This window comes from Nannospalax galili, unplaced genomic scaffold (assembly GCF_000622305.1).
Source record: "Nannospalax galili isolate Female #2095 unplaced genomic scaffold, S.galili_v1.0 scaffold611, whole genome shotgun sequence".
NCBI classification, from domain to species: domain Eukaryota; kingdom Metazoa; phylum Chordata; class Mammalia; order Rodentia; family Spalacidae; genus Nannospalax; species Nannospalax galili.
In genome coordinates, this window is record NW_008330486.1 from 1,839,326 (window position 1) to 1,852,413 (window position 13,088).

The window sequence follows — 13,088 nt, forward strand, 5'->3', positions numbered from 1 at the left end:
ACCTGCATGTATGTAAGCACACCTGTGTTGTGCAATGGCCATGGAGGCCAGATTCCCCTGGAACTGGAGTTAAAGACAGTTGTTAGCTTCCATATGGATGTTGGGAACCAAACCAGGTCCTCTGCAAGAGCAGCAAGTGCTCTTAACCACTGAGCTGTCTCTCCAGCTCCTCTTTCTCTCCTTTGATCCCTCATCCCACCCTGTCTTTTGGCCCAGTCAGCCCCATCCAGGATAGAGATAACTAAGAGAAGTGTCCTTGCCTGACAGATGGCCTTGTCAAGCCTGGAGTCTCATTTTTTTTGGTGAATGGCTTTGTTTTGACACATTCCAGCAGTTAAGTGGGAATATTTTTCCTTTCCTCCTTTCAACCTGTTCCCTAACAGCCTACTCTTAGCTAATTGCCAACATTCCCTGCCTCAAACTTCTGTCTTCTTCAGGATGGATGGGATCAGTGTTAGGGGTCCTGAGAAGTAGGCTGCTCTAAACGTTGATTGATGCCAACTATGATTCTTCTGGCTGATCCAGGCAAAGGATCCTGGGTGGATGAATGCTCAAGGCCAATCTGGTGTGCTTCGATAAAATTCAAATGATGGTGTGGATTCGGACAAAGGACAGCCATCTGATGAAGTGAGTTCTTACCATATGCTATGTAGGTGCAATAACATCTGTAACATAGAAGAAGCAAGATTATGAGACCAACTGTAATTCCTGTTGACAGAGAGTGCTGGACCAGCATTGCCTTAATTGGCAGAGGAAAATAGGCAAGAAATCCATCCAAAGAATCCGTAGGGCTGGAGAGATGGCTCAGGGGTTAAGAGCACTGGCAACTCTTGCAGAGGACCCTGGTTTGATGCCTAACATCCACATGATGTCTAACAACCATCCATAATTCCAGTTCCAAGAGAATCCAATGCCTTCTGACCTCCGTGGGCATTATAAGACATGGGTGCAATTACATGTAGGCAATACACTCATACATGTAAAGTAAAAATAAAAAATATATATATAAAAACATGGCATACCTGGTCATAAGCATTGACAGGGGTCATGACATCCTTTCCACCCTTACCTGTGTTTGTTGAGTGTGGTGAAGAACACTTAGTTTGGTCTAGGAGACCAAGGAGTTTCTTATTGGTCAGTTCAAAATATATAGCTGGCAATTAGATTTCTATTATATTAATCTCATGAGGAGCCTTAAAGGACAATGTTAAGAGAACTGTTCCGCATTGTTATTAATAGGCATTTTATTTAAGGAAGCAAGGTGTAGCTGTGCAGTTGGCTGGATGGTGCAACAAAGTCCTGTGTAAGGCAGCTGGTAGTTAGGGTACACATGAAAAGTCAGTGAGAGGTACCCTCCCAACAACCAATGCCCCGTCCATATGCCAGATGTAGTTCTTAGTGGGGTACACATTAAGGGCCAAGTTTGAGCGAAGTCGGGGTTCCAGTGTTGCTGTGAGCACAAAGTCCATTTTCTTTTTTGTTTAACTTTAAAAAAAATAACTTTATTGAGAATTTCACACATGCATATAAGGTGTTTTGATCAAATCCACGCCCACTCCCTCCCCTCCAACACCTCCCATATTTCCCCATCTCTTTTTTTCTGACAACTTCATGTACTCTTTCTTTCTTTTCCTTTTTAAAAATGGGGCCCCTCTAAAGAGGTAACCCTAAAATCTTTTAGGGATTAGATATGAGCTCCCAAATACTTTTATCATTTTTGGCCTTTGGAACAGAGTATGTTGCTAAAAGACCCAAGGACATTTTGACTTTTAGCCAAGAAACTGGCTACTTTTCTTTGGGGTCTTTTTACCCTTAACGGCCTAGCCAATTCCTACCTCCTATTCTTGTCACGCCATCCTCTGAAGAGGTTACCCAAATTGCCAATAGGCAATCAGGATACAGACTGCTCTGGCTTCTTCCATGCTGAACAGGGATACACGGTGAGCAATTGGGGTACAGTTGGGATTGCATTAAATCTATATATTGCTTTTGGTAGGATGGTCATTTTCACAATATTAATTCTTCCAATCCATGAGCATGGGGGTGTCTTCCTCAATCTCTTTAACGATTTAAAATTTTCATTGTAGAGATCTTTGGTGTCTTTGGTCAGATTTATTCCAAGGTTTTTTTTTCTTTTTCTTTTTCTTTTTTTTCCAGCAATTGTGAATGTGAGCATTTCCCTGTATTCTTTCTCCAATGGCTTGTTATTGGTATATACAAAGGCTACTGATTTTTGTAGATTGGTTTTATTATCTGCCACTACACTGAAAGTGTTGATCAGTTCTAGAAGTTTTCTGGTGGAACTTTGGGGATCTCTTTAGTATCATATGATCTGCAAAAAGTGATAGTTTGACCTCTTCTTTTCCAATTAGTGCTCCTTTAATTTCCTTCTCCTGTCTTATTGCTGTAGCAAGAGTTTCAAGCACTGTGTTGAAAAGGATGGAGATAGTGGACAGCCTTGTCTGGTTCATGATTTCAATGGGAATGCTTCCAGTTTTTCTCCATTTAGATGATGTTGGCTGTGGGTTTGTTGTATATAGCTTTAATTATGAGGTATGTTCCCTCCAGTCCAATTCCCTCTAGGACTTTGAATGTAAATGCATGCTGAATTTTGTCAAAAGCCTTTTCTGCATCTATTGAGATGACAATGTGGTTTTTGTCTTTGAGTCCATTTATATGATTAATTACACGTATTGATTTGTGTATATTGAACCAGCCCTGCATCTCTAGGATAAAGCCTACTTGATCATGGTGAATGGTCTTTTCGATGTACATCTGTATGCAGTTTGTATTTTGTTCAGAATTTTTGCATCTATGTTCATTAAGGATATGGGTCTATTGTTTTCTTTTTTGGTTGTGTCTTTACCCAGTTTGGGTATTAGAGTGATGCTGGCTTCATAGAAGGAATTTGGGAGTTCTCTCTCTGTTTCTATCATTTTGAATAATTTAAGTAGTATCGGTTGGAGGTCTTCTTTAAATGCCTGGTGGAATTCTCCTGTTTCAAAAATTGACTACATACTGGGCCACAAAACAAACCTCAACAAATACATGGGATTATTTCAATATTTTTGTATTTGTTGAGATTTGTTTTGTGGCCCAGTATGTGATCAGTTTTTGAAAACGTTCCATGGGGTGCTGAGTAGAAAGTGTATTCTTTGGTGCTTGGGAGGAATATTCAAAAGGTGTCTGTTAGGTCCATTTGATGTATAGTATCATTTATTTCAGATGTCTCCCTGTTTATTCTTTGTCCGGTTGACCTGTCTAATGGAGACAGTGGGGTACTGAAGTCCCCTACTATTACTGAGCTGGGGTTAATATGTGTCTTAAAGTCCTGTAGTGTTGTTTTTATGAATTTGGGTGTACCAGAGTTTGGTACATATATGGTAAGAATTGTAATACCTTCTTGATTAATTTTTCATTTGATCAGAATGAAGTGACACTCCTTATCTCTTCTGGTTAGTTTTACTTTGAAGCCTATTTTGTCAGATATTAGAATTGTAACCCCTGCTTGATTCTTAGTGCCAATTGCTTGGAATATTCTTTTCCATCCTTTTACCTTAAGGTAGTGCCTATCCTTGAAGGTGAGATGGGTTTCTTGCAGACAGCAAAGAGATGGATTTTATTTCTTTTTCTTTCTTTCTTTTTTTGTCTTTTTGAAGCAGGGTCTCCCTATAGCCCCAGCTGTCCTGAAACTCACTATGTAGATCAGGCTGGCCTTGAACTCACAGAGATCTGCCTGCCTCTGCCTCCCAAGTGCTGGGACTACAGGTGTGCACCTTAGCCTGTGTCTTTTGACTGGGGAGTTCAGTCCATTGATATTTAAGGTTATTATTGAAAGGTGTGTATTGGTTGCTGTCATTTTGATTGCTGTTTGTGTTCTCTGTCTAATTCTGTGTTTCCTCAATTATACCTTTATTTAATTTCTTTTGTTGCCCTAGGGTACAGTTGTTTCTCTCTTTGCTCTCTGTATTGCTTCAAGTATTCTTTGGAGGGCTGGTTTTGTGGACATGTGTTCTTTCGGGCTATTCGTGTCATGGAAGATTTTTCTTTCCCCCTCAACTATAATAGACATTTTTGCTGGGTAAAATATTCTGATCTGACATCTGTTGTCATGTAGAGCTGGAAATATCTTGGTCCAGGTTTTTCTGGCTTTCATAGTTTGCATTGATAAGTCAGCTGTAATTCTGATGGGCTTTCCTTTGTATGTGACTTAATGTTTTTCTTTTGCTGCTTTCAGTATTCTCTCTTTGTTCTGTACATTAGTGTTTTTACTGTGATATGTCATGGGGAGTTTCTTTTCTGATCCTATTTGGTGTTCTATGTGCTTCCTGTATTTGTATGGGGATGTCTTTCCTTAATTTCAGGAAATTCTCTTCTACAATCCTGTTTAAGATCTGGTCAACACCATTAACCTGAAATTCTTCTCTTTCCTCTACTCCTATGATCTGTAGATTTGGTCTTTTCATGGTATCCCACATCCCTTGCATATTCCATTCTTGTGCTTTTAAATTTTTTCCATAATCTTTGCTTGAGTGGTCCAGTTCTTCAACTTTATCCTCCAGTGTTGATATTCTGTTTTCCATTTCATTCATTCTAGTGGTGAGGCTTTCCCCTGTTGTTTCAAGTTGGCTTATTGAGTTTTGCACTTCCTTCTTCATTTCTGCCTGAGTATTCTTCAATATTTCTATCTCTTTTGCGAATTCATTCAGAAGTTTATCCCTATCTTCTTTCAGTTCTTTGATTTGTTTGTTCATGTGTTCTTTAAATTTGTTGAATTCCTTGATCATGTTCATGATTGTTCTTTTAAATTTAGTGTCCTGGGTTATCTCTAGGGGGTTTTCCTTGTGGAATTCTTCTACAGGACTGGTGGAGTTTAGTGAGGACATAGTGTTTTGGCTTTCCATTTTATTATTTTATTGTGATTTGGCATGCAAATTTCTTTTTTTATTTATGATTCTGATATGAATTATTGTATTATTGGGGTGCCTAGGTATTTCCTTATTGGTTATATAAAGCTGATTGGTAAAAGTTTCAGGTTCTCTCAGGTTTTATTTTGGAGGGAACTGATCACTTCAAATCAGCTATTCAGGAGAACCCACAGAAGCCCAAGTCAGGTTCCAGTCAGGTACATTCAGGCTTCTTTCTAAGGTTTGGACCCCATTAGCAGAAACCCAGAGAAAATTTGGGAAATTCCCTAAGGGAGGGGGGCAACTTTGGGACTCTCAGTTGGACTGCTGTGTTCTCAGCCCCTATCCCAGAGGGAAGCCAGAATCCGGCACTCTCTAGCTTTCTGCCACTACACCAATGGAGGTCAGAACCCACCCTCAGGCTGTCTGCTAGGGTCTCAGCCTTAGCCTACCAAAGTCAGGTCTGCCCTGGGGCCTTGGGAGGTGCCTCAAAAAATCCCATGAAGGGGGATGGGTATGGCACAATTAGGGGAAGCTCACTACCACATGGAGGCAGAATCTGGGTGCTCTCAGGCAGTCCCCTTTGGTCTCAGCCTCTATGCCAGAGGGAGGCCAGAACCCAGCACTCTCTGGTGGTCTGCTGAGAGCACAGAAGCTACACAAATGGAGGTTAGAGCCCACTCTCTCAGCCTGTCTGCTAGGATCTCAGCCTTAGCCTCGCAAAGTCCATTTTCTCTAATTGACAGTATTCGTGGGAAATATAAGCCCACTGAGTGTGGTTTTGTAAGATTGCCCAGTGATGTCCTATAGGCACTACTCTAGAGCTATTAATAATTCTTCCCAGGCCTATGAATTTAACAACAGGAGATTTGGTAGCCTCAGTTAGTTGGGGAGCATGGACCTTTAAGACACAAGAAGACATATCACAATGATGTGAGGTTATCTTCCAAAGAGAGGGAATCCATCCCATAATTAGAAAAGATTATTTTAAAATATTTTTGTTTTTTAATTTTATATGTATGAATGTTTTGCCTGGATTTTTGTCACATATGTACCCATATCATGCAATGTCCATGAAGGTGAGAAGAGGGTGTCAGATTCCCTGGAACTGGTGCTATAGATGGTTGTTAGCTACCGTGTGGGTGCTGGGAACTAATCCCAGGTCTTCTGCAAGAGCAGCCAGTTGTGCTCTTTTTTTTTTTTTTTTCCAACCAGTGCTCTTAATGGCTGAACTATCTCTTCAGTCTCAGAAAAGATAATTTTTAGATGTAGCTTCAGCATTTAAGAGTGTAGGCCATTGGCCCATAGCTAGTTTGGAGCCCATCTCAGTCAACAAGGTTGATAAACCTTGCTGGGTATGAATACAAGCTCTTTGTCTTGAGAGGATGGAAGCATGTTTTTAAAGAATGGACCTGGTAGGCTACATGCATTCTTTGAAGCCTGAGCTTTCTTTTGCTATGCTATTCCATCCCTTCCCTTCTGTTTGGAACAAGAGGCCAACTTTCCAACCTATTTGGGAGAGGGAATCCTTTTCCTGGGAGTTCCTCTCCTCTGTATTGGCCCAATCTAGTTGTCCCACAACTCCCAGGTCTGTGTCTATTCCCCCAAGAAAGTCTCTCTTGTTTCTGTGGGGAAGATCGTCCTTTAGGTTTTTGTATAAGGTAATAAGGGCCCTAGTTTTCTCATGCCAGATTTGGGACAACCACTCAGTAAATTGACTTTGATGTAAGGTCATGGCTTGGGCACAGTTGTGATAGAAATGATGAATCTAAAACCAGTAGAGAGCCCATTGAAGAGTTAATGTGGTGGGGATGGTCCCCAGGTATGCGAGGGTTTGAGTATGCCAAAGTGGTTCCTGATTCCATTCAACCCATAGAGTAAGGGCAATCTTAGAGGGATCATGAACCCACCAGGTTACTCCTAGTAATTGAGAAATTCCATAATCAGTCCACATGTACAGGGCAAGGAGTTCTGGGGGGCATTGTTTTCTATTACAGTGAACTCCATGTTGCATCTCAGGCTTAACACTCCAACATCTACCTCCTAATAAGGAGTAGCCTTTACAACCAGGAAGTTGTTCTTGAGGGGAATCCCTACTATATTGATGATGATACAGGCTAGGGCCTGACAGCTGTTATTTTTCAAAATGTATCAGCCAGGACGGGATTGAACAGGATGGTCCTAATGGAGTCCTGGTCAAGATATAGGAGTCTCTCTGAAAAGTACACCCCTCTGTAAAGATGTAACACAGTTTTGTTCCAGTGTAAGGCAAAGGGCTTTCCCATAGGTGGGGGAGAGAAGTAATGAACCTGTACATGTCTCACATCTGGTATTAGCAGTAGTAGTGTTCAAATAATGATGTTATTAGAGTTTGGTGCACACTGAATTTCATTTTGATCCATCCATTCTCTGGATTCCGGTTCAAAGCAAGCTGGCTATCAGGGTGCAGAATATAAAAGAAGGCATATTGTAACTCCAAGACAGAGTGGAAATTGCCCCCTGTGGGATCTGAGTCCAAAAAGTATAAGGATTGGGCAGTACAGGGTGAAGAGAGTCTACAGTCTCATTAATTAGCCAGAGATCTTGTACCAGCCTCCATTTGTTAGGTCCTTTAAGATAGGGGAATCATAGGGCCTGGAGCACTCTCTCAGAGCCCCTGCCTTTTAAGAGTTAGGATGATTGGCTTGAGTCCCTCTGTTTCTTCAGGTTTGAGTGAGTATTGTTTCTGGTAGGGAAAATATGTGGTGTCCTTTGGATGTATTTGAACAAGTGTGTAGTTGTAGCAGGACCCACAGTCTTTCCAACTGCCCATATGGCGGGATCCACATTAGTCTAAGAAGTAAGCACAGACTTCCTCCAAGGGGGAGGATAAGTTCTACTTGGCAAAAGGAAAGAAAATCCTTTCCTAGTAGAAACATTGGTGCTTCTGGTACTATAAGGAAGGAGTGGTAAGAGGTAGCCTCCCAATGAACAGGCCAGAGGCTCAGGGAAATACCTTTTTAGGGGTTGGCTTGATAAAGCACTGAAGATCTTACTCCTGTGTCTCTTAAGAAGTCCATAGTATTCTTTGCCAACTGTAAGGTTACCTGGGGCTCCTCAAGTTGGACCAGTGTCATGGGAGCCTGTAGAGATGGCCTGGGAACGAGCAATGCTCCATAGGAGGAGATGGCCTCTGGGGCTTGTACGACATCTGGCTTTCCACTGGTTGCCTTGACATGCCGGGCAAGCAGGGGCTAGGACTTTTGCCTCAGGATCTCCTCCCATTTGGGACATTCCTTCTTTAAATGTCCCTTCTGTTTACCAAGGAAGCTTGCCTCAGTGGGACCTTTCAGGATGGTCCCCCATAGATCTCCTTAGCACTCTTACCCTTTTTTCTCCCCTTCTCCAGGTCTCGATTATCTTTTTCTATTTCCCCATTACAGTAGACTGACACAGTGGTCTGGACCAACTGATCCAAACCCTTGTCTGATTCAGTCACCAGTTTTTGTAGTTTTCTATAGCTATCTGGCACTGACGGGGTGAGAAATTTGTTCTTTAGAAGGACCTCCTCCTCCGTGGACTCTGCAGTCATATTAGTATGCTCCAGATTGCCTCCTTCATTCTCTGGACAAGTGGGAGGCTCTTGGTCCCCCTGGAGAACAGCAGCCAATTGAGCATAATTGAGAGGCTTTATTTCAGCCTTATGAAGGCCTTCTTCAAAAGACCACATAAAATGTCTACAATTCCATGCCCCTTTATCTTCCTTCCCCTATGCCCCAACCAGGTTCCACGGGGCGGGGGGGGGGGTGGTGGCCTGTTTCCCCAAAGGGATTATAGTTTGGGATCTTGGCAAATGTAATTCAAAATAATCATTGCCAATGTTCACTGCCTGTTCAATTATTGTCTTTCTATAAAGGTCAGGATTTGATCCAGAAAGAGCATAACATCCCTCCAAACCATGTCATGGGGATTATCAGGGTTTTCAGGAAAGCTGCCTGGTTCCTTTATAATGTCTTTGAGCTCAGCAAGAGAAAAAAGGCAGATGGGCCTCAGGAGACCCAAATTCTCCTAAAAAATCTTATAGAGGAAACATCTCAAGAGGGAGAGGAGGAACTCCCAGGAACCCTGGGTGGGAGTCTTTCTGACTCTTCAGGATAAAGCAGACAAGCTCCTGAAGGGGGAAAGTTACCAGGTTGGGACACAAAGGCTTCAGAGGTGCTGGTTCTGGGTACTGAGTGTCTGGAGGGGGTACCTTCAGGAGTGCTGCCTCTGAGGACTGAATGTCCTTTGGGGGACCAGAGTCATGGGGATTGGATTCCCAGATTCACTTCATGAGCAGACTGGCCCACAGACACCCATAAATACAGCCAGAGTAGTCTATCTGGCAGCCTTTAGTCACTTCTGGGTGGCCCCAAAGATTGAAAAAAAAGATACGTAAGGGATCTCAACTATCTTCCCTGTTCCCTAATAAGTCTAGCTGGAGAATACTATTATAATTAAGGCTCCCCTTTGATGGCCATCTTTCTACATCCTCCAGGGGGATATTGAGGCAAAGCCTCCTGGCAGAAAAAAATTAGACTCTTTCTGAAGATTTTTGGGTCTAATTTTATACAGAGTTTAAGTAGGCATCTGAGTGACAATTTAGGAGAGATCTTGGAGCCAGCTTTTCCCATCTATAACCAGATTGAGGAGAAAAAAAGAGACATCACATGTCGGGTTTTCCCTTTTCCCTCCACATTCTCTAGATTAACTAGAAGAGGACCTCCAGGCTGCCTAGGGGAGCAGCTAGTATGGTCTGTCATGTTCTGGAGAGATCTGGTCTGAGTTTTGGGAATTCTGCACTTACCCATGTCCTGGTTCCACCTACTTTTCACTTCCTCCTGTTTCTGGATCATTTTAGAGGACTTTTTTCCTTTTCCCTCATTCCTGCCAGTGGGAATGTGGGTCCTGTCCCTGTACTCTTATATCCTATATCTGTGAAATCGCCATTCTTCAAAACAATGTACCTGCTATTTTATTTCCTATAACAAGGGTTCAGGGAGGCAGCAAAAAGCTAATAAACAAGGGGGAGTCGGGGCACCTTGAGGAGTGAGTAGAAACCCAGTAGTCAGGACATATTCAAATAAGACATGGCCACGATCCCAGGCCCATTTCAAGGGGAAAAGGGGCCAAAATGGACACAGTAGGTATCTTCAGAGATGCATTAGCCACTGTGATAGTTAAGTCCTCCTTACACCTTAGTTCCTATGGTCGGGCCTGCTAAAAATGGGACCATGTCTGCAGATAGCATCCCAAGTGGTAGATATAGGCTGGGAAAAATGGGAGATTGGTGATAAAAAATAATAATAATAATGGTGTCTGGAAGGGTCAGACAGTCAAATCTAGGAGTAAGCTGTCAGGACCAGTGGAGAGGACTGCCTCAGAGTTGTTTTGACACATTTCAGCAGTTATGTGGGAATGTTATTTCTTTCCCACCTTCCCACATTTCCCCTCACTGCCTACCCTTAGCTAGCTCCTGACAGCACTACTGAGATCTGTCTGCATCCCCATCAGTGCAGTCTCTTCAGCACAGTAATTTCATTTTCTGTACATATCTTCCCAATAATGGAGGGGTTACTGTTAGTTTTATGAGGAGCCCAGCACTGGCTCTGCTGCTCCTGGCAGTGGGTATGTGCATCCTGTAGTTGGTAAGGGTTCCTTCCAATCCTTTTGTCTTTTGTACAATAGCTGTTTTAATTGGGCTGAAGTGCTACCTCATTGTGTTTTTTTGTTTCCCTAAGATTTATTGTATTATTTTTATGTGTTTGAATCTGTTGCTTGCATGTGTGTAAGTGCATCCATGTCGTGCAATGCCCAAGGAGGTCAAAAGAGGGTGCTGGATTCCCTGGAACTGGAATTATGGCTGTTAGCCACCATGTGGGTGCTGGGAACCAAACCCAGCTCCTCTGCAAGAGCAGCCAGTGCTCTTAACTGCTGAGCCACCTTTCCAGCCCCCTCATTGTGATGTTTAGTAATGTTGAACCTTTTCTTCTCCTTCTTGTTGGCTAGCTTCAAGAAATGTCTATGTAGGTCTTTTGTCCCGCCTTCCCTATTTTTCTTCCTGTTGAGTCCCTTACACGATTTGGATATTGACTTACCAGATGCGTACTTTGAAAACCTTGTTTTTAAACTACTCTGTTGTTGCTTTCTCACTCTGTTTCTTTGCTGTGCAGCTTTTTAGTCTTGACTTGTGCTTTTGTGCCCTGTATATTTATGGTCATATCTAAATATAAGTTACTGCCCAGACCAGTATCATGGAGTTTTTCTGATGTTTAATTCTAGTACCATGCCCTCCCCTCAAAACACACACCCTGCTTTTTGTTGGTTAAGTCTTGTAACTTGTTGAAATCAGGTGGTATTTTGTCTGTTCTTATCCTCAAGGTCACTGTGGCTATGTGGGGTCTTCTGGGTTCATGTGAATTACAGGATTGTGCTTTCTACTTCTGAAGAATGCACTGAGTGTTTCCATAGGAATTGCAGAGTCCATGGGCCTCTTTGGGTAGTATGTATAAAGATACCTATCTAATTCATGAACATGGAATGTATTTTTGTCTTTAGTTTCCTTCAATAGTTTATAGTTTTCAATACAGGACTTTTCAATCTCACTAGTTAAATATTTAGTCTTAAGTGTTTTGTTAGCTATTATAAATAGGATTACTTTAATTTTTTTCTCATACTTTACCCTTGGCAAATGATTGTGTGTGTGTGTGTGTGTGTGTGTGTGTGTGTGTGTGTGTGTTGTGTTGTGTTAGGGAGGGACCTAGGATCTCACATGCAAGGTAAGTACTCTACCAGTGAGGTATAATCCCAGTCTCTAATTTTTGTTAATACGGCTACTGAATTTTATGTTGATTTTGTATCCTGTAGATTTACTAAATTGATTTAATGTTAAAGAACTTTCCTGTCTGTACACAGGAACAATTTGTTCAACCTTTTCCATTCTAGTTTCTACCAATATCTACCTCTCTTCTTACCTCTTTCTTGTAGGTTCACTCTGGCTTGCACAACTTTTTTGATTTTAAACACAGGGTAAAGCTGGGTGTGGTGGCGCCTGCCATTGGTCACAGCACTCAGGAGGCAGAGGTAGGTGGACCTTTGTGAGTTCAAGGCTAGCCTGGTCTACATAGTGAGTTCCAGGACAGCCAGAGCTACAGGGAGACCCCGGCACAAAAAGAAGACAAAAAACAAAAACAAAACACAGGGCAAAAATATCCTTCCTTCATTCCAGGTCTTGCAGGTGTGTCCAGCCACTTGCATGTGGCCAGAAAAGCTATGAATCAAGCAAATAGCAAACTTCCTTAAGCATTGTGAGATTGTAATTCTCTCACGCAGTTCTCGAGCAACTATTCAGAATATACCCAACGTTGTAATTTTTGGAATACTGAATTTTTAAAAATTAAATAAAATAAATTATTGCATTATCTTAGATAACATTAACCTGATGTCTATGTATGTTAGTCTTAAGAGCAGTTAGCGATACTCTCTTCAAAAGTAACCAATACAGTGTCAACTTTGGAGATGCCTATAAGGAAAAGCTTCAACTTCTTCCTGCTTAGTGTTGTTAGTTGTGCTTTTGTCATTTGTGGCTTTCAGCATGTTGAAGGACACTCCTTCTGTAGTCTACTTGCTGGCACTTTATCATGAAGCTTCAATCTTGTGCTTTTTCTACTCCATTGAAGTTAATTTTGGTCCTTCATTGTGCTAATGTGCTATCACATTTGTAGATTTGAATGTTGAATTATGCTTATGTATCCTGAAACCCACTTACGGTGAATGCTCTTGTTAACTTACCTTGGTTGAGCTTGTTTGCTGTTGTTATGGTGAGCATTCCTGCATCTAAGTTGATCAGGGCTTCTTCTAGTTTGCCTTCAATTGCTGTGACAAATCACTCTGACCAATACCAACTTGGGGATGAAAGCATTTATTTGGCTTTCATCTCCCAGGTCACAGTTCATCAGGGAGCCCAAGGTAGGAACTCAAGCCAGGAACCTGGAGGCAGGAGCTGAAGCACAGGCCATAGAGGAATGCTGCTTACTGGCTTGCTCCCCTGGCCCATACTCAGCCTTCTTTCTTATACAATACAGAACCACCTGCCCAGGGGTAGCACTGTCCACAGTGGGCCAGGTCATCCCACATCACTCAAAAATGAAGAAAATACCCCAC